This window comes from Camelus ferus, chromosome 5 (genome assembly GCF_009834535.1).
Source record: "Camelus ferus isolate YT-003-E chromosome 5, BCGSAC_Cfer_1.0, whole genome shotgun sequence".
NCBI lineage: Eukaryota > Metazoa > Chordata > Mammalia > Artiodactyla > Camelidae > Camelus > Camelus ferus.
Genome location: NC_045700.1, coordinates 66,730,228 through 66,751,759, shown reverse-complemented (window position 1 = coordinate 66,751,759; position 21,532 = coordinate 66,730,228). Strand labels below are relative to the sequence as shown.

The 21,532-nt window shown below is 42.9% G+C and overlaps 1 long non-coding RNA gene across 5 annotated transcripts; it reads right to left on the bottom strand.

Annotated features, from left to right (window-relative positions):
- Nucleotides 1-221: 221 nt before the first annotated feature.
- Nucleotides 222-21,518, bottom strand: LOC116663733. Of its 5 annotated transcripts, none has more exons than XR_004320029.1 (5): nucleotides 19,040-21,518; nucleotides 15,067-18,474; nucleotides 14,355-14,655; nucleotides 7,206-7,325; nucleotides 222-3,012 (listed from the first exon to the last, which is right to left on the bottom strand). It is a non-coding gene; the product is annotated as an uncharacterized LOC116663733 (long non-coding RNA). The 5 variants fall into 5 exon arrangements; XR_004320032.1 differs by having other exon boundaries at nucleotides 222-7,325; nucleotides 15,067-15,212; nucleotides 17,410-18,474; XR_004320030.1 differs by having other exon boundaries at nucleotides 222-7,325; nucleotides 15,067-17,752; nucleotides 18,337-18,474.
- Between the last annotated feature and the right edge of the window lie 14 nt (nucleotides 21,519-21,532).

The window sequence follows — 21,532 nt, the reverse complement described above, 5'->3', positions numbered from 1 at the left end:
TTGAAATGGAAAAATGAAAGCTTCCCTTGCATCCTCCAGAGTCAGTTAGGAAGAGAGTTGCAAGTTTATAGCTTTAGTTAGAGTCCATGAGCCCTTTCCAATGAACACAAATGTACGGCATTTTAATTTAAAAACCATACTTAATATATTATTTTCTTTCCTGTCATATCAGCTATCAAAATGTTGCAATGAATATCACACTTGGAAATTTACCTGAAAAACAAAACAAAACAAATTATTATGGTACCAGTGCTCATAAGGATGACAAATGCAAAGATCAAGGCATTTATGGCAACACAGAAAATGGAAATGGCACTGAAGAAATTACTCATTGGCGGAAAAAGTAGAGTCAGATTGATTAACATTGCACTTTTAGACACGGAGCCCCGTGCTAAGAAGGTGCTGACCACACATGCTCTGGAAGTCTTCGCTCTCTAGAGCAGATGCTCTCAATTTCGTGATTAGTCACTTGTGTCAGAGGGAGAGTGGACTACATCACATACTGGCTGCAAAATACTGGACTTTAGGAGAACCTGAATTCTAAGTCCAACTGCTCCCCCACTTACAAGATGAATGACTTTAAGTGAGTTTCTGAAATTCTTCAAGCCCTGGCTTTCTTATCTGGAGAATGGGGACAATATATTACCTACATCATAGTGCTGTTGTGAGATTTCAGTAAGACAGGATACATAAAGTACATAAAGGGTAACATCTTAATAAATACTCATATTATTATTATCATCATCAGCCATCAATTGCCCAAGGTGCTTTTCACTTGTACAATCTGTTGATGAAGTGCTATTGTTGCCAAAACACAGCCTCCGTACTCTGCTTACCAAGTTAAGACTTGAGGGCAGAGTTTTGGATGAAGTAGAAAGGGCAGCTTTAGTTCTTTGCCAGGCAAAGGAAATAGGCCTCTCTGAAAATTGTTGACAATGTCCTGAGACAACTTATTGTGAAGCCACAGTGTCCAGGATGATGTGCAAAACACATAAAGGATAAGATTACTGCCTTCCCAGCTTTTTGCCCTGCTTATCCAAACAATGGCCTAACTTAAGTGGAAGGAAACATTTTCTATGACAGCCATTCATAGATATGTCATACATGGAGAGTGTAGAATTGGTAACCACATTCTAATATTATAAATTGTTTTAAAACATTAAAAACGTTCACCCTACCACTCTCCCCAACTTTGAATCTGCCATTATCAGAGGAACCACCAGAGGAGGGGGGCCACCTCCTTATCCACCTCACAGTAAGACAGGGCCAGATGTGGTATCTCCCTATAAGACCTGACAGGGCACCCAATCTGGCCTGGGAACTACTGACACCCCAGGAGTAGGGCAGTTTTCCTTAAGGCAGTGGCCGATTGGAGTGATGGAGTCCAGACACCCAGCCGGTTATGAATGGACATATAGCCCTTTCGCTACTTCTGATTTAATACACTGGAGGAGCCAAAACCCCATTTAGAAAATCAAGCAGTGCCCACAGTGCATTTAGCTCTCTCGGCAACTGAGCCAAATTGGGACCCTAACACCCCAGTTGGACTAAATATGCTTAATCATTACAGGCAATGTATATTGGCTGGATTAAGAAAAGGATTTCCTAAACAAACAAATTTTAATAAGGTCCAGGCTCTTAAACAAGAACCTAATGAAAATGCTTCCGCATTCCTAGGACACATCCACCAGGCCTACAGAAAATATACTGCTAAATCCAGATGACCCAGAAAATGTTCGTACGGTCAACATGACTTTCATCAGTCAGAGCACTGGTGACAGATGGAAGAAACTGAACAAAATAGAAGGGGCGGTGGCTAAAAACTCAGGAGAATGATTAGAAATCGCCTTTACAGTACACAATGCTTGTGAGGAAAAAAGAATGAAACCAGTACAGGTAATGAGTGTCACCCAGACCAAAGCCAAAGGGGGCCAAAGAAAAACTTCCAGACAAAAAAGAAGGATTCTGCTGTAGGAATCAATCAACGTGCATATTGTAAGGAGGAAGGGCACTGAAGGAAGGATTGCCCAAAACTAAAAGCAAAGGCTGAAAGGGAAAGAAGCAAGCCTCCCCAGGTTATGGCTGCTCAGGAAGAAATAGAGGATGGCAGTGACTGAAGGGGCCCGGGCACCCTAGGATTGTTAAGGGCCCTCACAACTATTGCTCCCCAGGAGCCCTGGGTACAACTAACAGTGGGGTTTCGACTCACAGATTTCCTAGTAGATAGCGGAGCTGCTTACTCCGTTCTAAATGGCAAGCTGTCTGCACTAACAAAAACAACTGTCCCTGTAGTAGGAGTGACCAGGCTGTCCCAAGAACAGCCCCTGTTACAACCTCTTGAATGTAAACTTGGAGAAAAGACTTTAACTCACAGTTTTCTGTACATGCCTGATCGTCCAATTCCTCTTTTAGGGAGAGATATACTATGAAAACTTAATGCACAGATAACCTTTTTTCTGGAAAAGCAAATGATCTGTTTCAAAGTCTCACCGGACAGCGCCTTGCTCCTTCAGCAGGAACTGGACCAACAAGAAAAACAAGCTGAGCCGATACCAGAATACATTCTACAAAACCTGAATAAAACCGTCTGGGTGGATGGGGTCCCAGGACAGGCATGATCTGCCACCCTGATTAACATTCAGCTGAAACAGGGAGCAACCACCCCTCAGAAAAAACAATATCCTTAAAAAAAAATGAAGCTTTAAAAGGCATACAATCCATCTTAGATCAATTCCTAAAATACGGACCTACGAAACCGTGCAGATCACCTTATAATACCCCCATTTTGCCAGTTAAAAAAACCTCGCTTGGAGGAGTATCATTTAGTGCAAGATCTAAGAGCAATCAATGATGTTGTGCAAGATATACATCAAAACAGGTCCAAATCCTTATACATACCTGGAGAATTCGAATATTTCACCATGTTAGGTTTAGGTTAGGATGCCTCCTTCTGCATTCCTCTTGAGAAAAAGTCTCAACTGTTGTTTGCCTTTGAATGGCAAGATCCTCATTCTAGGGTAAAATCACAATTTTGCTGGACTGTGCTCCCACAAGGATTAAAAAATTCCCAGACCATTTTTAATGAAATTTGAAGCCCAGGACTTGGGAGACTTACATCTAAATCAAGGAATCTTTTTACAGTGTTTGTTGCTGAAAGATTGGCCCCCGTCCCTGACGAGCGAAGTAACTCAGAGACAGGGTCTTAGAGTTTAGAAGAAAAGAGACAGCTTTATTGCTTTGCCCAGCAAAGGGGACTCACAGCAGGCTAGTGCCTTCAAAATTGTGAGCCCACCTTGGGGATGGGGCAGGGTGATTATATAGTCATAGCTTAAACAAAGATAACAATCAGCAGAATCATTTTTCTTGTCACCAGGTTTCTTGGCGTCACGGTGTCTTCAGGCAACAATTTTATAGAGACTGGTAGTTGCTACTTTTCTAATCCTTTCATCTCACAAACCCCTGCGGCTTGTCTCTTTTTGACAAATTAGGCTATTTTGCAGGGTTACAGTTCTGTGACCTTCTTCCTGAAGAACAACTCAGAAGCCAAACATGATTATCATTTTTAATTACCAGAGCAAAGAAAAAACAGTAAAATCAATAACTAAGGCTTTCACAGTGGGCCTAGAGCTGGGAGCAGGAACCGGTCAGTCAGGTTTGCTGACCGTTCTGAGCAAGCAGCAGGCATAAAGCCAAGAATTTGTTAGCCTAAACGTGGCCATTTTATTATTCCTCCTTCATGTTGATGACTTATTAATAGCCAGTCTTAATCTGGCAAACTGCAGATAACTATTCTAAATCATCTGGCCTGGTGCGGATACAAAGTGTTTCCAAGGAAGGCACAAATATGTAAAAGAAAAGTGACCTATTTGGGATTCCAATTATCACAAGGAACCCGTAGTCTCATGCATGACCGTAAGAGGGCAATCTGTAACTTCCAGATTCCAAAGAGTGAAAAACAACCCCATGGGTTCCTAGAGATGGCTGGATTTTGTCGAATATGGATACCCAATTTGGGGCTAATAGCCAAACCTCTCTATAAGGCATTAAAGGGACTAGATTCAGAGCCTCTAGCATGGACTGCAGTGCCAGAAGGCATACACCATCCTAAAAAGCAGCCTTCTGACTGCCCCTGCTCCTGGGCTTGCCAGACTTGAAAAAGAATGGGGCAATGGAAATGGTCTTGGACCCTTGGATTCTACCCTGGGGTTTTGGCAAATGATTCCAGAGAAGCTCCATCAATGGCTTTGGACAGGGTACGGGTTGCTTTGTGCGGAGTTGGGAGGGCGCACCTGAGACCCTGACAGGTGCCATGACGGTTCCAATGCTGAGCATAAAAGGTCAAAAAGTGGGCGGGGGCCCAATTCCTGGGAATCCCAGCCCCTTCCTCAAAGTAGTTGGAATAATCCTCCCACTTGTTAGCATATGAAGTAACCAAGCCTATAAAAATTAACCCGCTCACCTTGTGGCCACTCTCTCTTCTGAGTGAGATGGCCTGCACCATCTGTGGAGTGTGTAACTACTTTTTCTTTAAACTAAGGACCCAAGCTCCATGCCTCGTGGCCTTTGTCTTGCCTTCTGAAACAGCCTGCACTCTATCTGTGGAGGTACGTATCTCTCTAGATAAAGCTACTTTTACTCAACTGCGGTTTGCTCTTGAATTCTTCACTGTGCAAAAGCAAGGACCCACACTTGGCAGGGTGTGTCCCAGGGACTCAGCCGGGGCCTGGGACACAGCCATCCTCTTGCTCCACATTCATTTTCCTGTTTCATCTCTCTGGTGCCCACCACGGGCATTTGAATAAAGAAACAGGGCTCAAAGGGCATGATCTCAGTCGGCTTATTGGGCTACAGCTGCCTTCTCTTCGGAGGGTGGCAGTGGGTTTCTCCTGCGCCAGGCAGGCTCAAGGGGCTCAGGTGATGGTTGACGCTGCCTGCAGGATCTGGCAGTGACCACCTCTCGAGCCTTGAAGGAGCCCACAGAGCCCAGGGCTTTTCTTCCCTCCATCTTTTCTCATTCTCCTCTGTCGCTCTACCTCTTTGGACTCGAGAAGATCCACCAAGGCAATCATTCGTACATCCAAATTAAGGACACGCGGCAAGTAATTGACAACCTGATGGGGTGAGCTCCCCCTCCATGGCTCCTCGAGCCCATTTCCACTTCTCTACGTGGTCTCAATTTGGTTCTGGGACGCCGGCACTGCATAAGGGGGCCCAAACTAGAGGACTCTGGGAATTTCCCCTTTAAAAATTTGTAGCCCGGCGCTCCCCGAGTGCTCTCGGGGCGCACGGCCTCACTGCATCCCTGAGCAGGAGTCACAGGCGGGCACTACCTCAGGGGGGCCTATGGATCTCTGGACTAGGAAGCGTCGTGGCTGTACATCTTCCCTCTTCACCCTGGATCTCTCTTACATCCTCCTCTGTCCTGACTCTGCAGACTGTCTTTTGATACCTGAGACTTGATACCACTGCTTTGCTGTGCTCTAACCCCACCTTTCAGCTGTTTGCTTCTCCTTTCCCAGAAGGTAATTCACTTAGTTAACTCAGGGCCTAGGTCTCCTTCCTCTGAAGAATTAAGGCCCTGGAACTGTGGTCACTTTTTCTCCCACTGGGTCATTGAATTACAAAGGAAAGGTAAATGGGGGAAGTCCATCTGTCCAAGTGTTCCTGATCTGATTCCAGGACGCAGGTTTAAAGAACTGCTGGGTATGCCTGACTCACGTCCCACCAGAGTGTCTTCCCCCAGAGAAGCTGGATGCTTTAGATGACTCCTCATGGGCCCACCTCCCTGAGGTCCCCAGCTGGGAATTTTACCTCCCCTGACTCTAAGGGCAGATACTCTTCCCAATCATCTACACCTAATGCTACTTCTGGGCGTCTGGGGACCCCAGACTCCCATCAATCAGCTCATGGATCTGGCATTTGGAGTATTTAATAATAGAGACAGGGTCAAAGAGGCAGAAAGGATTCAGGGACAATAGGAAAAGGCACAATTTTTGGCAGCAGCCCTACCCCTGCACCTCCTCAGGGTTACCCTTGTTTGTGAAGACGCACGGTGAGGGCAGGATCCAGGTTGCCTGGATCAGAGCCACTGTCTTGCCAAGAAAGGGAACTGTTTTAAGTGCAACCAGGTGGGCCACTGGAAGGACAAATGCCCTATGTATAGGAAAAGTCCACCAGGATCCTGCGCAATATGCAAGCGAGGTGGAAGCGAGGCTGCCCTAGGTCCCAAAGAGGGCTTGCGGTGCCCAAACCTGTGATGGCCGAAATGACTAAAGACTGACAGGGCCCAGGACCCTCCCTGGCTCCCAAAGGATACCTGGTCATTTTTCTGAAGGCGCCTTGGGTAACACGACGTGGCAGGCAGGGAAGTTATTTTCTTTCTGTTTTAATTTTCTTTTTAAATACAGGAGCCACCTGCTCTGTGCTGACTGATTTCCCTGGACCCTTGTCCTCCCAATCCTGTGTAATAATGGGGATCAGTAGAAGGCCCCAGACAAAGTGCTTATTAGGAAATTTACTTTTGCATATCAATTCCTGCTCATGCCTGAGTGCCCCATCCCCTTGACAGGAAGGGACTTGCTCACTAAATTCTAGGCAATTATCCAATTAGGAGACCCTTACATGAAAGACAGCCACCAAGAAAAATGACACTCTCGGCTTTGGGACCCTGCCTCAGCCCCAAGCCAGAGGAGGTCTCCCTTCCACCCCATATTGTTTCTCAAGTGAACCCCGCTGTTTGGGAAACTGAGGTCCCTGACAGCTACGATTGTCAAGTTATCATCAGAAATGGGACCTCGTGAGGCTATAGGCAAGCCTCTTCCGATCAAATGCTGAACTGGGAGTCATAATTAAAAACTCAAACCCTCAAAAGTGTTTGTAAATAGATTGCCAAATGGGAGGCCATGGGTCAGACTAAATCAACCATAGCTGATATTTGGAGCCTGATAGAATTTTGGTGGGGAAACCTTCTCCCCTAAGCTAAATGAGGAAAAACAAAGCTGTCTTTGTTTTACAAATCTAGTCTTAACAGGACCAGAAGTGTGACTCCAGAAATAATACAAAGCCCACCTATCCTTTTAACACTCTGAAAACCTCCCCTACTTATCTTAAGAGACTTACAAGTATTGAAAGATTTTTTTTTCCCCCTGGCCTTAAGGGAACAAAGAGACTTGCCTTCCTCTGTCTTTGAGATACAAATGGCCTACCTTGTCTTCTCCAGGAACTCTGATCTCACCATCCTTTTAAAATGTAAATTTCAGGGAGAGGGCATAGCTCAAGTGGTAGACGGTATGCTTAGCATGCACCAGGTCCTGAGTTCCCAGTACCTGCATTGAAAATAATGAAGTAAAACCTAGTTACCTCCCCCTCCAGATAAAGTGTAAAAATACATGAGGAAAGTGCCTTTGAAAAGATGTTATTTATGTAAAAATAAAAATAAAATGCAAATTTTCCAAAAAGAGGGGAATAAGTAATTTGTAATTTAAGGACAAATAGAAATTTTGACTCCTTTTCATAAATATTAGTAAAAAGGTCTGGCCATCTAGACAGGCATCTTTAATTCCATCTGCCAAAAACTCAATTTGAATCCTACCTTTTTTTGTAACGAATGGGTTTTACACTGTTGTACCCAAATCATGGCTAAAATTTGGAACAAAATTGGTCTCTGTTTTGTATTGTGAATGAAAAATAATACAAGCCATATTAGTAAACAAAGAATACTGAAGCCATTAACTCATCAGCCGCTGCCACCACCCCCAACAGTGAAGACAAGCAGTGAAGACCAGAGGCCTGGCCTCTGCAGCCACCCACAATGGTGCACCCCAAAGGGACTCAGAATAAGAAAGGACAGGTTGCTGACCCTAAATGGTTAGGTGCTTATCAAAGGAATGATTTCAGTGAACCCAGATGTTTGTTCCTTCCCATATATAGAAAAGCGCTAAATTCTTTAACTTGAAATGTCTGGTTTTCTTTAACAGTAATCTTTTAATGTTCTGACTACCTGGTCTTTGTTGTAAAACTCCTGTATGCCCTGCTCCTCCCCTACCTCTTGGGAGCAGTCCCTCAGCCATCTGAGAGGCTGCCATCCCACGCTCAAAGGTGTTCGAGTCCTCAGAATTGTCCACCAAATAAAACATAGCTCTCAACTTTTAGGTTGTGCATTTATTTCAGTGGACAGTCTGTTTGTATGCCATAGAGGTATGGTATTAGCAAAATTAAATGGTGAAAGAGCTCTGTTTAATTGGCTTACAGGAAATTAAGTGCTTATATGAACACTCAAAAATATAAAGGAAACTGGCCAAAATGAATTTCAGGTTTACATTATCTAAAAAGTATTCAGTACTGGTATTGGTATTGAAGCTAGCTTAAGCTTGTCGGTTTAATTAATATAGACATGTTTTTACAGTCATCAATGTTAACTATAGTTATAGTTAATAATTTTTGTCATATCTAGACTTACTAGAGGTCAAATAAGACCTTATATCTGTTACAAATTTGTCAACAAAGTAATTCAATGTGAAAAAAACTTTCAAGAAAAGAAAAGTAAACAAAATAAGAGCTTTGGGTAAACTCTGTAAGAGTAATCACATTTTGAGAATGTCTGTCTAAAATTCTTTCTCCAGATTTTGGTATCTGAAACTTAAAACTAAATGAAGAGGACTCACTATCTGTGTCATTCACAAAATATTGAAACATTAATTGATTTGCAGGTCTAAGTTTACGCACCTTTGCCTTCTTAGGGAAAAAAACAAAAGCATAAGTTTCCAATCAGGAAACACTGATATGATAGCCAATTCATAAAGCTTGCTCCTTGATTTTTGCCAGAGATTTAAGGACTTTAAGGGTTAAAATTATAGTGTATGTAATTAAAGCTATTAAAATAATGAAAATATTTCAGTATCCTAAAAATGTAAGATGTATGTTTTCAGTTAAAAAAAGGCTTGTGGAAAAGAAATAATGAGAAAAGAATTTTATGCATTACCAGGATTTTCTAAGGTTGGATTATTTAATTAGGTAAAAAATTTTGTTATTAAAAATAGATTAATACAAGACTGGAGTTTTATTCTCTGTTAAGAAAACAAAGTTTTCTTGAAATTTTGCTTTTGATAACAGATTGCATGTGATTCTTTGCCTTTAAGTGATCTGTAATTGCTTTTAAAACGTTTGGTTAAGTAAATAAGTATTTAACAAATTCTAAAAGTTCTTCGGACCTCCAGCTAACTTCGAGATGCTTTAAAGGAACCCTGAGGTATCTCAGATATTAAAATAACTAGGATTATTTGGTATGTTAAGTTAAATGCCATCAGTCACAATTCTAGTAATTATAAACAAGTCTCCCTTTATCAATTGCAGGTATTTAACCATGCCTTTTAAGTCTTTTTGTTATTATAGACAGTTAAACAGATGTTACAAAGGTGCTTCATCTTTAAAAAGATTCATACGAAGTCTATGGAAACAAGCCAAGGACATAAAATACTATGAGACTTAACTATTTTGTACTAACAGACCTCTGTCCCCACATTGTGTTCGTAATTTTTCCCTTTCATGGTTTCACATGGCTGCTGCCTTGTGAAAACTGATCTGCTTGCAGATCTTTTGTTACATCTTCAGGATATATCTAAATATGTGGCACTCTCCAAAATGAGGGCCCAAGGACAAGTGTACTCCAGGAACAATTTGATCCCTATATGAGTGGTTATCTTTATGTTAATAATGTGTGGCACAGGGAAGCCTGGACATTTGGACATTTGGTCTCATTTACAATTAATAGTCATAATCTTACTCTTTCTCCTTAAACTTTTTTCTCTTTAAACTCTTGGTAAAGTTTGTGTCTTCCAGGTTACTACAGCCCCACATCAGATGACGGCTATGCAAGGATTCCAGCCCCTATTGCCCTCTGATGCAAAAACAAAAGGCTGTCCTGCCCCTGGGGCCCATTCTGTTAGGCAGGGGCAATGCCCCTACTCAGCCCTGGAGTCCTTTCTGAAGATGGACTGTCACCCCTCTGCACCCCAATAGAGACAGGAAGGAAGGGGGCAGGGCACAGCCATTCAAGAATTAACAGCAATTAACACCAAACTCCTGACAGGCTTTGAGGCCCAAGATGGCGGGAGATTTGACTTCTAGTAGATTTTGAGGTTTACCACACACTCACTGTTAATATATTAGCAGGGTAAATGGCACTCCCACAGGGGCCATGGCAGTTCCCAGGCTGACCACAAAATGTCAGAAGGTGGGCGGTGGCCCAATTACTGGGAATCCCCTTGCCCCAAGTAGTTGGAGTAATCCTCCCACTTGTTAGCATATGAAGTTACCAAGCCCATAAAAGTTAACCCCCACGCTGCCTGGGCACTCTCCCTTCTGAGTGTGTAACTACTTTTCCTTTTAACTAAGCACCCAACCCCCACACCTCATGGTCTTTCTCCTGCCTTCTGAAACAGCCTGCACTCTGTCTGTGGAGGTGTGTATCTCTCAATAAATCTACTTTTACTCAACTATGGTTGGCCTTAAATTCTTAACTGCTCATAGCAAAGGACCTACATGTAGCAGGGTGTGTCCCAGGGACTCAAGTGAGGCCTTGGACATGGCCATCTCACCCCATATTCATTTTCCTGTATCATGATGATGCAAGCACCCCACACAGCCGCACAGTGATTCCTGGCCTCATTGGCCCTGGGCCCTCCAGACCACCAACTACTGCCCAGGGGAGCCCAGTGCTGAGGCCTTCCAGCCCCCAGGGTCCCCAGGACTGATGCAAGGGACTCTCCAAGGAGCCAAGCCTCCAACACCCACACCCAGAGACAGGCATACTGCTCGCCCACCCCCCAACCCCCCCACATCTGAGCCTCCCAGGAAGCTGGCCCCCTGATCCACAAAGGGCAGGCTGCGGAGGGAGGGACTGGGCTGGGCTGGCACTGCCATCCCTTGCTCAGTGGGAAACAGCCTGCACCCAGACATGGTCACGCAGCAGACATTCCTTGGTTTCCAAATGAGCATGTACCACCGCCTGTCAACAGGTCACCAGGAAGACATCACAAGCCAGCTGAGAAAGGTGCTCTTGTGTGCCCCCATCCCCAGGCTTCCTAGGTCAGCCAAAGGGAGTATATGGTGTGCAGGGTAGGGGACGCTGCTATCTCCCATACTGTTCATTTTCTTTGATTTAAAGCAGTGAGATTTTAAAGCTGCAGGATAAGGGGAGAGGCTGGGCAGGGCCACGTGGTCACTGCAAGTGTTGCTGCAAAACCAGCCTCTGTACCCTGAAAACAAACAGACTGGGAGGCAGAGTCTGGGAGGATTAGAAAGGAACAGCTTTATTTGCAGGCCAAGGGGAGTCACAGCAGGCTCCTCAGGAACTGAATCCATCTTGGGCTTGGGATCTTGAAATTTATGGAAAAGAGGATGGAACAGACAAGGTGACAAGAATCAGGGTGATTTACAGGACGCTACATTCCTCTTAACCTCCATGACCTTGCTGTCCTTAGGAAATTCTGAAGGTCTGTTCATTCTTCTGGGATTATGGGCCCGTTACCTCCTCCCTGGTTAAAACTATTGAATGTTTGTGGGTTGTTTAGCATAAAAAGCAGTAAGGAAACAAGGCAAACTGCAGGGTTTCCTAGAAAGAATCAGCAGTTTGAGCATCAGGGAAGTTCATTCATTTCCTGCTCCTTCAAATCCCCACTTGTTTGTTTACTCGTTCCATTTCTATGGACATAGGGAAATGGGTGTAGTTCTCTAGCTGCTTCCTGTAGAATTGGGGCATCCTCTGGCAAGTGTTAAATAGAAGAACATATATGATCATGCCAATTATTGGGGGATTTTGAAAGAGTTTTTGTGAACATTTGTAGAGGTGAGGAATGAGACAAATTATATATATTATATATATAATTAGTTAGTTAGTCAGTTAGTCCTGTTATCAGAATGGAAAGCAGGAATTGAAAGATTCCTAAAAAGATAGATCAGAGGCCTTGAGGGACCCAAGAAAACAGACCTGAAAACCAGCTGGAGAATCTGGTATTCACTTCTGAGGCTCAGGCCCCCTTGTCTCCTTTTCCCTGAATTTGAGACCTCATATCATTTCAAAGTGGAGGGTACATGTTCAGATTCACCACGTATGAAAGCAAAAAGGCGTGTGAATCACAGCACAAGTTCCGCCCTGTGAGGCAAGCCGCACGGCTAAGGCCGTCCAGTCGGGCACCACTGCCTTTTGAATTAAACAGACTGGGCTGTGACTGGCCAGCCCCCCAACTACAGGAATGCTGGTCTTGCTTAAAGAGGTGGATTTACAATGTAGAGGGGAGTAGGTGGCCCCAGTGTTCACTAGGAAACCCACTAATTGAGGCCCCACTTCAGTTGTCCTCAGGGCTCCTGAGAAGCTCTCGTTACTGGGTTCTCTAAGACTGCCAGGAACCCTGGGCCCCCTTTAGTCACTGTCATCATTCATTTTATCTCGCTGGGTCTTCAGGACCCCTGGGGAAGGCTTGTCCCTGGGCATTTTTGTCCTTTATTAAACATTTTCATAAAGGCCTGAACAAATAGGTAATTTCTTTTTATTTACCACTTTTTTTTTGGACAAAACAGTTCTAATTGCAGAATAGTATAATAATACAAAGTAGCATTCAATGGCTTTTTTTCTGGGGGGGGGGACACTTTGGGGAGACTTAAATATCAGGTAGCCAGCTGTCTAATGTTAAATTTTGATGTGGTATTTACATACACGTGATAGGAGCTACCGACCATTACATGAAGGTCTTTTCTATTAATATCTGGTCTAAAGTGATTTTATTATCTAGGAACTTAATAATTACAAGGAGACCTTGCAACCATAAGGTTGCAGCTACAAGTTGCCAGCAAACACCGCTTTGAGGATGGCTGGTGGCATCCCAGGTCTGACATAGTTCAGAAAACTCAAGTTCTCAGCAACACAGAAACTTGTCTGAGATCTCACCTCCAATGGTTACCTAGTTTTACCTTAGATGTCTGAACTACAGTCACTCCATTTTGATTTTCAAATGCATTTCTCTCCTTAATGGCCAAAGCAGATGTCCCCATTAATGATTTTAGTACTTTTCTAGATAAGAGGACATGCAAGAATTTGGGCTCATAAAATCTTCTTCTAAAAATTTATCTATCTATCTGAAGGCCTGTAACTGGCAGTTTTTCCCAGAGCAGAGTGTCTCATTTCTGGTCTCCACCCTGAAATCGTTTCAGGGTGTGCTGAAGGTCAGCGACTGCAGTGGTGTGTGACATAATCCTTGCAGAGACAGATGACAAGTGCCAATTTTTAGTTGGCAGGGCCCCCCATGATCACAAATTCAACCATGGCTTGGAAGGCATTTAATGACCATTTTTCCCCATGAGGCTAGGAATGCTCATTCCTAGGCCAAGCAAGGATTTCACTGATAGGCCACTCAATGTGCTGTTACTAGACTAGGCCTTACTAAGAGCAGCCCAAACTCTCTGGTCCAGGAAAATATTCCCTCTTGTTGCTTCTTCCTGTATTTAGATTTACACCATTAAAATCATAAATCTCATATAAAACTGTATATCTGGTTAACTGCTTCAAGTTGCCTAGCTATCATTTTATCAGATGCTCAGTTACATATTTAGTAGTGCAAGAAACAATTTTGTAAAATAGGCAATTTGCAATTAATATAACTAGAAATACAGTAAGATCATAAGTAGGAATTCAAGTTAAGGACTTCCAATACGTGCAACCCATATATCCCCAGTCATCTGACTTAGTCTGTCCTAAACCAATCCTTATCTTTAAAGGAAATTATATATTGGAATTGTCCATAAGGCCATAATTTCATAACCATAAATCCATAAGCCCAGTTTCATAGGGTTATTAAGCTGGTTGTCCTTAGTATGATTTAATTTTTTTCAACATAAGGGAGACTTTAAACCTAAATGACCGTAGACTGGTGTTAACCATAGAATTCTATCCCATGATTGTGGGAGGTTATATTCTTTGGCTGAAACTTTGCTTGTTGCTCTGATTGAGCTTGGGTAACTTCAAAAGATTCATATTTATGGCCAGAGTCAGAGCAGGTAGTAACTGGCCAGGTGAGGGAATCCCACCTGGTAATATCACCAGTGGCCTGAAGACAACTATAATTACTCTCCTCTAGAATAAATTCCCTCAAGGCCCACCAATTAGACACTTGGGGTGGAGAAAACCACCAAGGTAACCCAGAAATACTGGATATAGGTAATTGATCATAAACCTAACAATTGGATTAACTTTAACTCTGCATGAGATTGTGAAATACATTTGGTTCATAAGCAAAGGTATGAGTGATTATCAAAGTAATTGGTACACAGGCCTGGTCCAGTGTCTTGGGCCAGCTGCCTACCTCAGATGTCATCTTCATCTCATCCTGGTGTAGTAGCTTCTCCTTTGTGTGAATATTGTTTTAAGGTGGTCAGCAGTCTTCTCTACAGGCCAGTCCAGTGCAAGGGCCCTTTCTGAATGAAAACTAATCCAAGAGTCAATTTCCTTCAGCTTTACTGTGCATGAGCTAGTTAAGAGTACCTGATAAAGGTCCTTCCATCCTGCTTGGAGACAGTCCTTTAAATCATGTCATTTCCAGTATGCATAATCTCCTGGTTGCAGGTCATGGGGTATTAGATCTTCATCCAAAAAAGATTACTGGGCTTCAGAAACAAATGTAGAGTTCTTTTAATAATTCAATTAAACTTTGCAACAATATAACCTAACAGCAAGGAATGGTCTGGGAATTGAGTCTTAGTAATTATAGATCTGAATAACAAAACTGGAATTTAATATCCACTAAAACATAATCACTTTTCTCTATAATTACACTCATTTAAAATCAAACATAGCCAAATAAATATTAATTGATTGTATAAGCTCTTTCAAATTGGCTATGTTGGAATTCCTCAGGAGTCTCAGACTGCTTCCAAAAGGCCTCTTGAGGCAAGGAGAGCCACATCAACAACCTGTCACATTTTGTCTTACAGATTTAGGTGAATTCCTCCCTTTTTGTAGTCCCTAAAATACCTTGAGATTTTTGCACCTGTCAGGAGGTGGCGTTCCTAATTTACCTGTAAAGCTGCTGGGAACCTAAGAGTTTCCAGTCTCTGGAGGGGTCAGATGGAGAGAAAAGATAAATGTTTCAATTCTGCTTTCAAAGGTATAGTTTACCAAGTTGCTCTAAGTCATAATTAGCTTGAGAAGGGTTTCTTTATATCTGGAAAACACAGATTAAAAGTCAGTAATATTTCTGACAAAACTAAAAATTGCAGTCATATTGAGCAATTTCCTCAGTCTCATGTAACTAGTGCTTTTGTTAACAGTTTCATGCTATCTGAGTTTCTATTAGACTTTTAAAATTTCTTACCCAATTCAGCAATATGATTTAAAAGTTATCAGAAAGCTATACTTGTCAAAAAAGTTCTTCTCTTAGATCTGAAGAGAAAGCATTTTGCAAAAGCATCGGAATAAAACAAGAACTGTCTATAAATCACAAAAGGCTTAAAAGCATGGTTAAACATCTGGCTGCACTATAGTTGATAACCCTGGTTACAATAACTAGAATTATGCCTGGTAACATTTCAGACATATCCAATTTTTAGGAATTCTGCATAATTTCTAGAATTTCTATAGTAACAATATTTTTTTCCATACAATATAATCTAAGATTTATTATTTATTTATAATACCTTGCATGCAATTTAACATACCAAATAAAACTAATTCATTTAACACCTCTCTTTGTGATGCTTCAGGCGCCCTTTGAAGCATCCCAAATTTAGCTGGACATCAAAACAACTTAATCAAAGTTTGGTATTTGAGAAGCTGGTTAAAAAGTTTTAAAACATTTGGTCAGATAAGATCATAGATCACTGGGAAACAATACTTATTCCCGAGAAAACAATAAAATACATCAAAGGCAAATACAGAATAGATCACTTAAGGGATAAAAGAAACATTACAATCTCTTACCAAAAGGAGTTAAACATTTAAAGAAAACTTTGTCTTTTTTGTGGAGACAGAGAAAATCAAATTCCAGTTTTGCACTAGCTTATTTTTAAGTTCATTTACTCAACTAAATTTATCTTAAATTTAGCCAATCCTGATTTCACATAAAATTCTTTTCACAGGGTTTCTCTCTTATAAACCCTTTATCACTTTCTGTATCCATATGAGCTTGTCCCTTATTATTTTAGTAGCTCTAATTACTTATAATTTTAACCCTTAAAAAGCTTAACTCTCTGGCAAAAACCAAGAAGCCAGTAGTTGTGTATTGGCTGTTATATCAGCATTTCCTGATTGAAAACTTATGCTTCAGTTTTTCCTTCCTAAGAAGGCAAACGTAGGTAACTAAAACCTGCCCAGCAATTAATGTTTCAGTATTTCATAAATGGCACAGATAGTGAGTTGTCTTCACTTAGTTTCAAGTTACCAAAATCTGGAGAGACAATTTTACATAGACATTCCCCAAGCGAAATTATTTCTATACAGTTTACCTAAAAGTTCTTATTTTATTTACCTTTACTTTTCTTAAAAGCTTTTTTTTTTTTCCAAATTGAGTTAGTTTCCTTGTTGACAATTTTGCAACATATATAATAAGATCTTTTCTGCCCTCTAGTAAACCAAGGTATCACAGAAGTATTACATCTAACACTGATGATTGTGAAGACATGTGTATATTAATTAAACCAACAAGCTTAAGATACCAGATACTGATTTAGTACTGAATATTTCCAAGATCATGTGAACCTGAAATTTATTCTGGTCAGTTTTCTTTATATTTCTTGGTATTCATATAAGCACTTGACTTCCTTTAAGCCAATTAAATACAGCTATGTTTTGAATTAATTTTGGCAGTACCATAACCCTGCGACACACAAACATACACACCACAAAGGCCTCATAACTTTTTTCTAATATTTACAGGGGAGACAAGATTGCTATTTGTCTTTAACAAGTCAAGTTCCAAATTATTTACTCCCCTTTCTCAAGATTTGCATTTTTAAAAAAGATGGTGAGATCAGGGTTCCTGGTATAGACCAGATACAAATTTGCATCTCAACCGCATTGAAGCTGGAAACTAAGTGGAATTTGATGAGGCCGTCAAGATTTTTCCTAAGGGACTTTCTGATGGAATTGAAATGATACCACCCATTTTGATCTTTCGTGTACACACAATACAAAATTCAAACCTCACCTAGCAAATGGAAGTCTCAAAGTACAAAGCAGGTACAAATCAAAATTCAAAGTCAAAACAACAGCTTCCTAGTCTCACTGAGCTCAGAACTGCTATCATTTAGTGCCTATCAAATGGGAATTCTCTCAGGGAGAGAGCCCGGTCAACCCGGGGACTCCCATGCCTTAGGGAATCACAGATAGGGTCGAGGGGTCTTGGTCATCACCAGGAAACTCACCCTAGTCCTGGCTGAGGAGTCTCGGCATCACTAGCAGAGTTCTTTTCTCTCCCAAGTTTTTGAGCAGCTGGAGGTCTGGAGTGAGGTTGGAAGGAAGAAGGAAGAGTCCTGAGGCTAAAAGGGCTTTGGCAGCTGCTAGGCTTATTTTCCTCTGTTTCCGTCCTACCTACTTAAGCCTGGACTGTTGGTTATGGTAACCCAAGAGGCTGGGACACAGGTCCTTTCCTCTCCTGTTCCGGATTGCCCAGGTGATCTGGCCTTACTGGGCTCCCCTGACTCTCCATTCTTCCAAGGGAGGCTGGCACAGGGGTTGCCCTTAGCGCGTCACATCAAGCCGAGGTGTCTGCGGGTAGGAGAGAAGAAAGGAGGTTTGATCCCGATGTCGGGCGCCAAGGTTGCTGGCACAAAATTGGCCTCTCTACACTGAAAATGGATAGAGACTTGCAGGTAGTTTGGCGAAGAGTAGAAGATAACAGCTTTACTTTATTGCCAGTCAAAGAGGGTCACAGTATCAAGTAAACGGTTCAGGCACCAGAGGTTCCTTTTTGCGCCAAAGAATGCCAACATGGCGTGTCCTGGCCCAGCACGCCTCCTCACTGCTTGGTAGGTGCGGCACAGCCTAGCGTAGCACAGCTTGGCACTGAGTGGCAAAGTGTGGCACAGCCTTGAACAGCGCGGCACGGAGCGGCACAGCGGGGCCCGGCTCGGTGCAGCCCAGCACGGCGGGGCACAGCCTGGCCCTGCTCTGCAAGGCGCGACATTACATGGAACTGCGCGGCACAGGGCGGTTCAGCCTAGGACAGCGCGGCACGCCCCAGCACGGCCTGGCCCGGCACTGTGCAGCCCGGCAAGGTGCTGCTTGGTGCAGGGACCACAGTTCTACTCCCTGTGAACAAAAAATGTCCTATATATCCTGGCCTCCCCTACCTCTTTGAAGCAGTCCCTCAGAGTGATCGAGAGGTTTGAGTCCTCAGAAATGTCCACAGGATAAAACATAACTCTCAACTTTTAGGTTATGCTTTTTTTATTCAGTCAACACATTCTTGCAACTTCCAAGTCTTGAGACTGAAAAAGGAGCCCAGAGTCAGAGATCAACACTATATCAGAAAGGGACCCTTATAAGTCAGAGGCTAAGGTCCTGGAGTGAAACCCCGCTGCATATTCAGTGAGCTGGCAGAGAAAGGCAGCGATCTTGGCTACCCAAGGGAGGAAGAGGCGATCAGTTACAGTGGGCCTGACGCCAGAAGGGCTCCTTGGTTGTGAGTGGCCTGCTGGAAGGCGTCCCCCAACTGCTCCTCAGGTTAGCAACTGTGGGGGTGGGGCTATTTCCTGTGGAGGACCGAACTTGCTGGAGCCATTCTGGTCCAAAGGCTAGAACAATTGTTAGCTTGGGGCTGGGCCAACCAAGTAGGTAGTTACTGATTAATCTTTCAATTGAGAGAGGCGCCTGGAGGCATGCGGCTTAGAAGTGCGAGAGGTGGGAGACGTACTTATTGCCGCAACAGGAGGAGGAAGGTGGACCTTTTGCCGCAAAACCAGATTCTGTGCCCTAAAAAAGAATTGAGACTTGGAGGCAGAGTTTGGGGGGCTTAGGAAAGAACAGCTTTATTGCTTTGCAGCAGGCTCATACCTTAGAGACCGTGAATCCATCTTGGGCTTTGGGTCTTGAGGTTTTATAGAAAACTGGATGGAACAGACAAGGTGACAACAATCAGGGCGTTTTACAGGGTGCTACAATCCTCTTAATACTGATGATCTTCTTGCCCTCATGGAGGAACTTCGGAGGCTCTGTCCATTCTTCTGGGATTATGGGCGTCCTCCCTGGTTAAAGCTATTGAATGCTTGTGGGTTGTTTAGCATAAAAAAAATGGTAAGGGAGACAAAGCAAATTGAACAATCAGCAGTTCTCGCATCAGGAAAGTTAGTCCATTTCCTACTCCTCTGTAAGTCTGATATCACGTTGTGTGAGGAAGGGGTCAGTAGAAACCTGGTGTGGCCCCTCTTCCCTGGTAGCCTTGGGCTCATGACTGCTACCAAATCCAACTCTTCTAATCGATGAGAGACAGAACAGCAGAGGGAGAAGGGCTTCTCCTTACACGATGTTCAGGCATTTATCAGTAGAAAGCTGAATTGTGTATTCAAATGCTGGTACAAAACTCTCTGGAACTCTCTGGGACAAACCTTTGAAAAACAGCCTCAGAATAAGGAGAATCAGTTACAGGACCTGGCTCTTTCCAGTTCAATCCTGAATTTATATTGTCAGCTCACACCCACAATTTTAGCTTTGGAATATGTGGTCACCAGAATTCCATACAAACATTTGGGCAGTAAAGATAGGGGTGACCTGCAAAGCATTTCTTACTGGCTGCATCATGACTGACACATCAGAACCTTCAAATCTTCCAGCAGTGACTCTTTGAACAACTTCGTTAAAAGGGTTTAAAAAAAATCACTGATAGCTCTCAGAAGTCAAATGAGTCACGTAGCCTTGTAAACAGAGCTGGCTGAGTTTAATATCAATCTCTCTATCCAAAACTTTCTTTTCCTGTCCAACCCCTGTCTTCCATGGGACTGAGAAGTATCAAAGAAAAGTGGGGGTTGATACAGAGCAGGACCCTGCGGGGCCTTCTCGGGTACAATACCCCTCTATGGCTCCCATTTCTTGTTTGTAGAAAAAAGACTTCAGCCTGCTAGGCCTTCCCCAGTTCTAAAAAGCAGAGTCCAACAGTTAGTAATTAGAGAATTGAGGAAATGCAAAATCAAAGGAAAAGCATTTATGTAAGAAAAGGAGTGATAGCTTAAACAATAGTTCAGTGATAAAACAGAATCCTAGTTCCTCCTAAAGGGGATATACATCACAATCTGCTGCATATCTCTGAGTCTGTGCTGCAGGAACTGAGACCCCTTCCCAGGTGGTGGCTGTGACGACATGCTGACCATGGCTAGAGCGCAGACTAGTTGCAACCAGAAGGTTGATGATTAAGATTCCTGAAACATCATCCTGTAACCTCACCTCCAACCAATCAGAAGAAAGTCCATGAGCTGCAACCTCACCCTAAATGTTGCCCTGAAAGCTATCGGGGGATTTGGGTCTTCTGAGCAAGAGTTTTCCTCATTTGGCCTTGGAATAAATGCTGTATTTTCCTCCACCTCGGTCCGGTGTCAGCAGTACATTGGCTTTGCCGCGCAGCAGGCAAGAGGACAAGTTCGGTTCGGTAAAAAAGTGGGTGACTACTAAGGGGAAGCTGTCCTAAGTGAGCATCTCACCCTTGACGTATAGGCTCCTGGCTGGTGGCAGCATTGGGATCCTCTCCAGCACTGCCTGAGCAACTTTGCCTCATAGACTGTCCTGAGCGCTTGCTGCGGATCTGGCATGGTTGGCCCACTGTGCTTTTGATTCTGTTGTGAAAGAAAGAAAAGGTCCTGATCTTTCAGACATCTCTGGTAAGTGGCAGAATCTCATGGGAGAGGATATCAGGTTATCTTTCCCTATTAGGATGCCTTGAAATTTTGACCTGTTTTGGGGTCGGGGGATGGGGACAAAACCATAGGACTTGGTTACCTAATTTTGAGCTGAGTGCTGATTTGACTGATTTTTTCCCCTGTTGGTTGAGGAAAAGTGGATTTGAGACAGAGCACTGCCTGAGTGGCAATTGGGAAACACAAAGAAGGCTTGTTTGCACCTCTGTCTGGAAGGGTAGGTAGGAAACTTTCCATTCTCATGGTGCTGGATACTGATCTGCCAGCCTGTCTGTTTCTCGTCAAATTGGCCATGAATAGAAATAATTGCTCTGTTCCATCTTGTAGTCCCCTAGGTTGAATTTTGCAAAACTGGGAGATCAATATTTCATGAAGGGTAGAGCTATATGTCCTGTCTTATAATACTAAACAAGGGGAGCATTCCCCAATGAAACATGTTTATCCCACAATATAATTGAGCAAAGGAGATATAACCATCTTATATAAAGCTTATTTAAATATACCAACTTTTATAAACTTTTATCTCAATGCTATCAACTTTTATCCCTTCCCAGTTCCTTTCACTGAGGATAACCCAGGTACCCCTTCTTGAAATTAAGTTCCTAAGCAAAGATGTGAGCAATTATCAAAGTAATTGGTATAC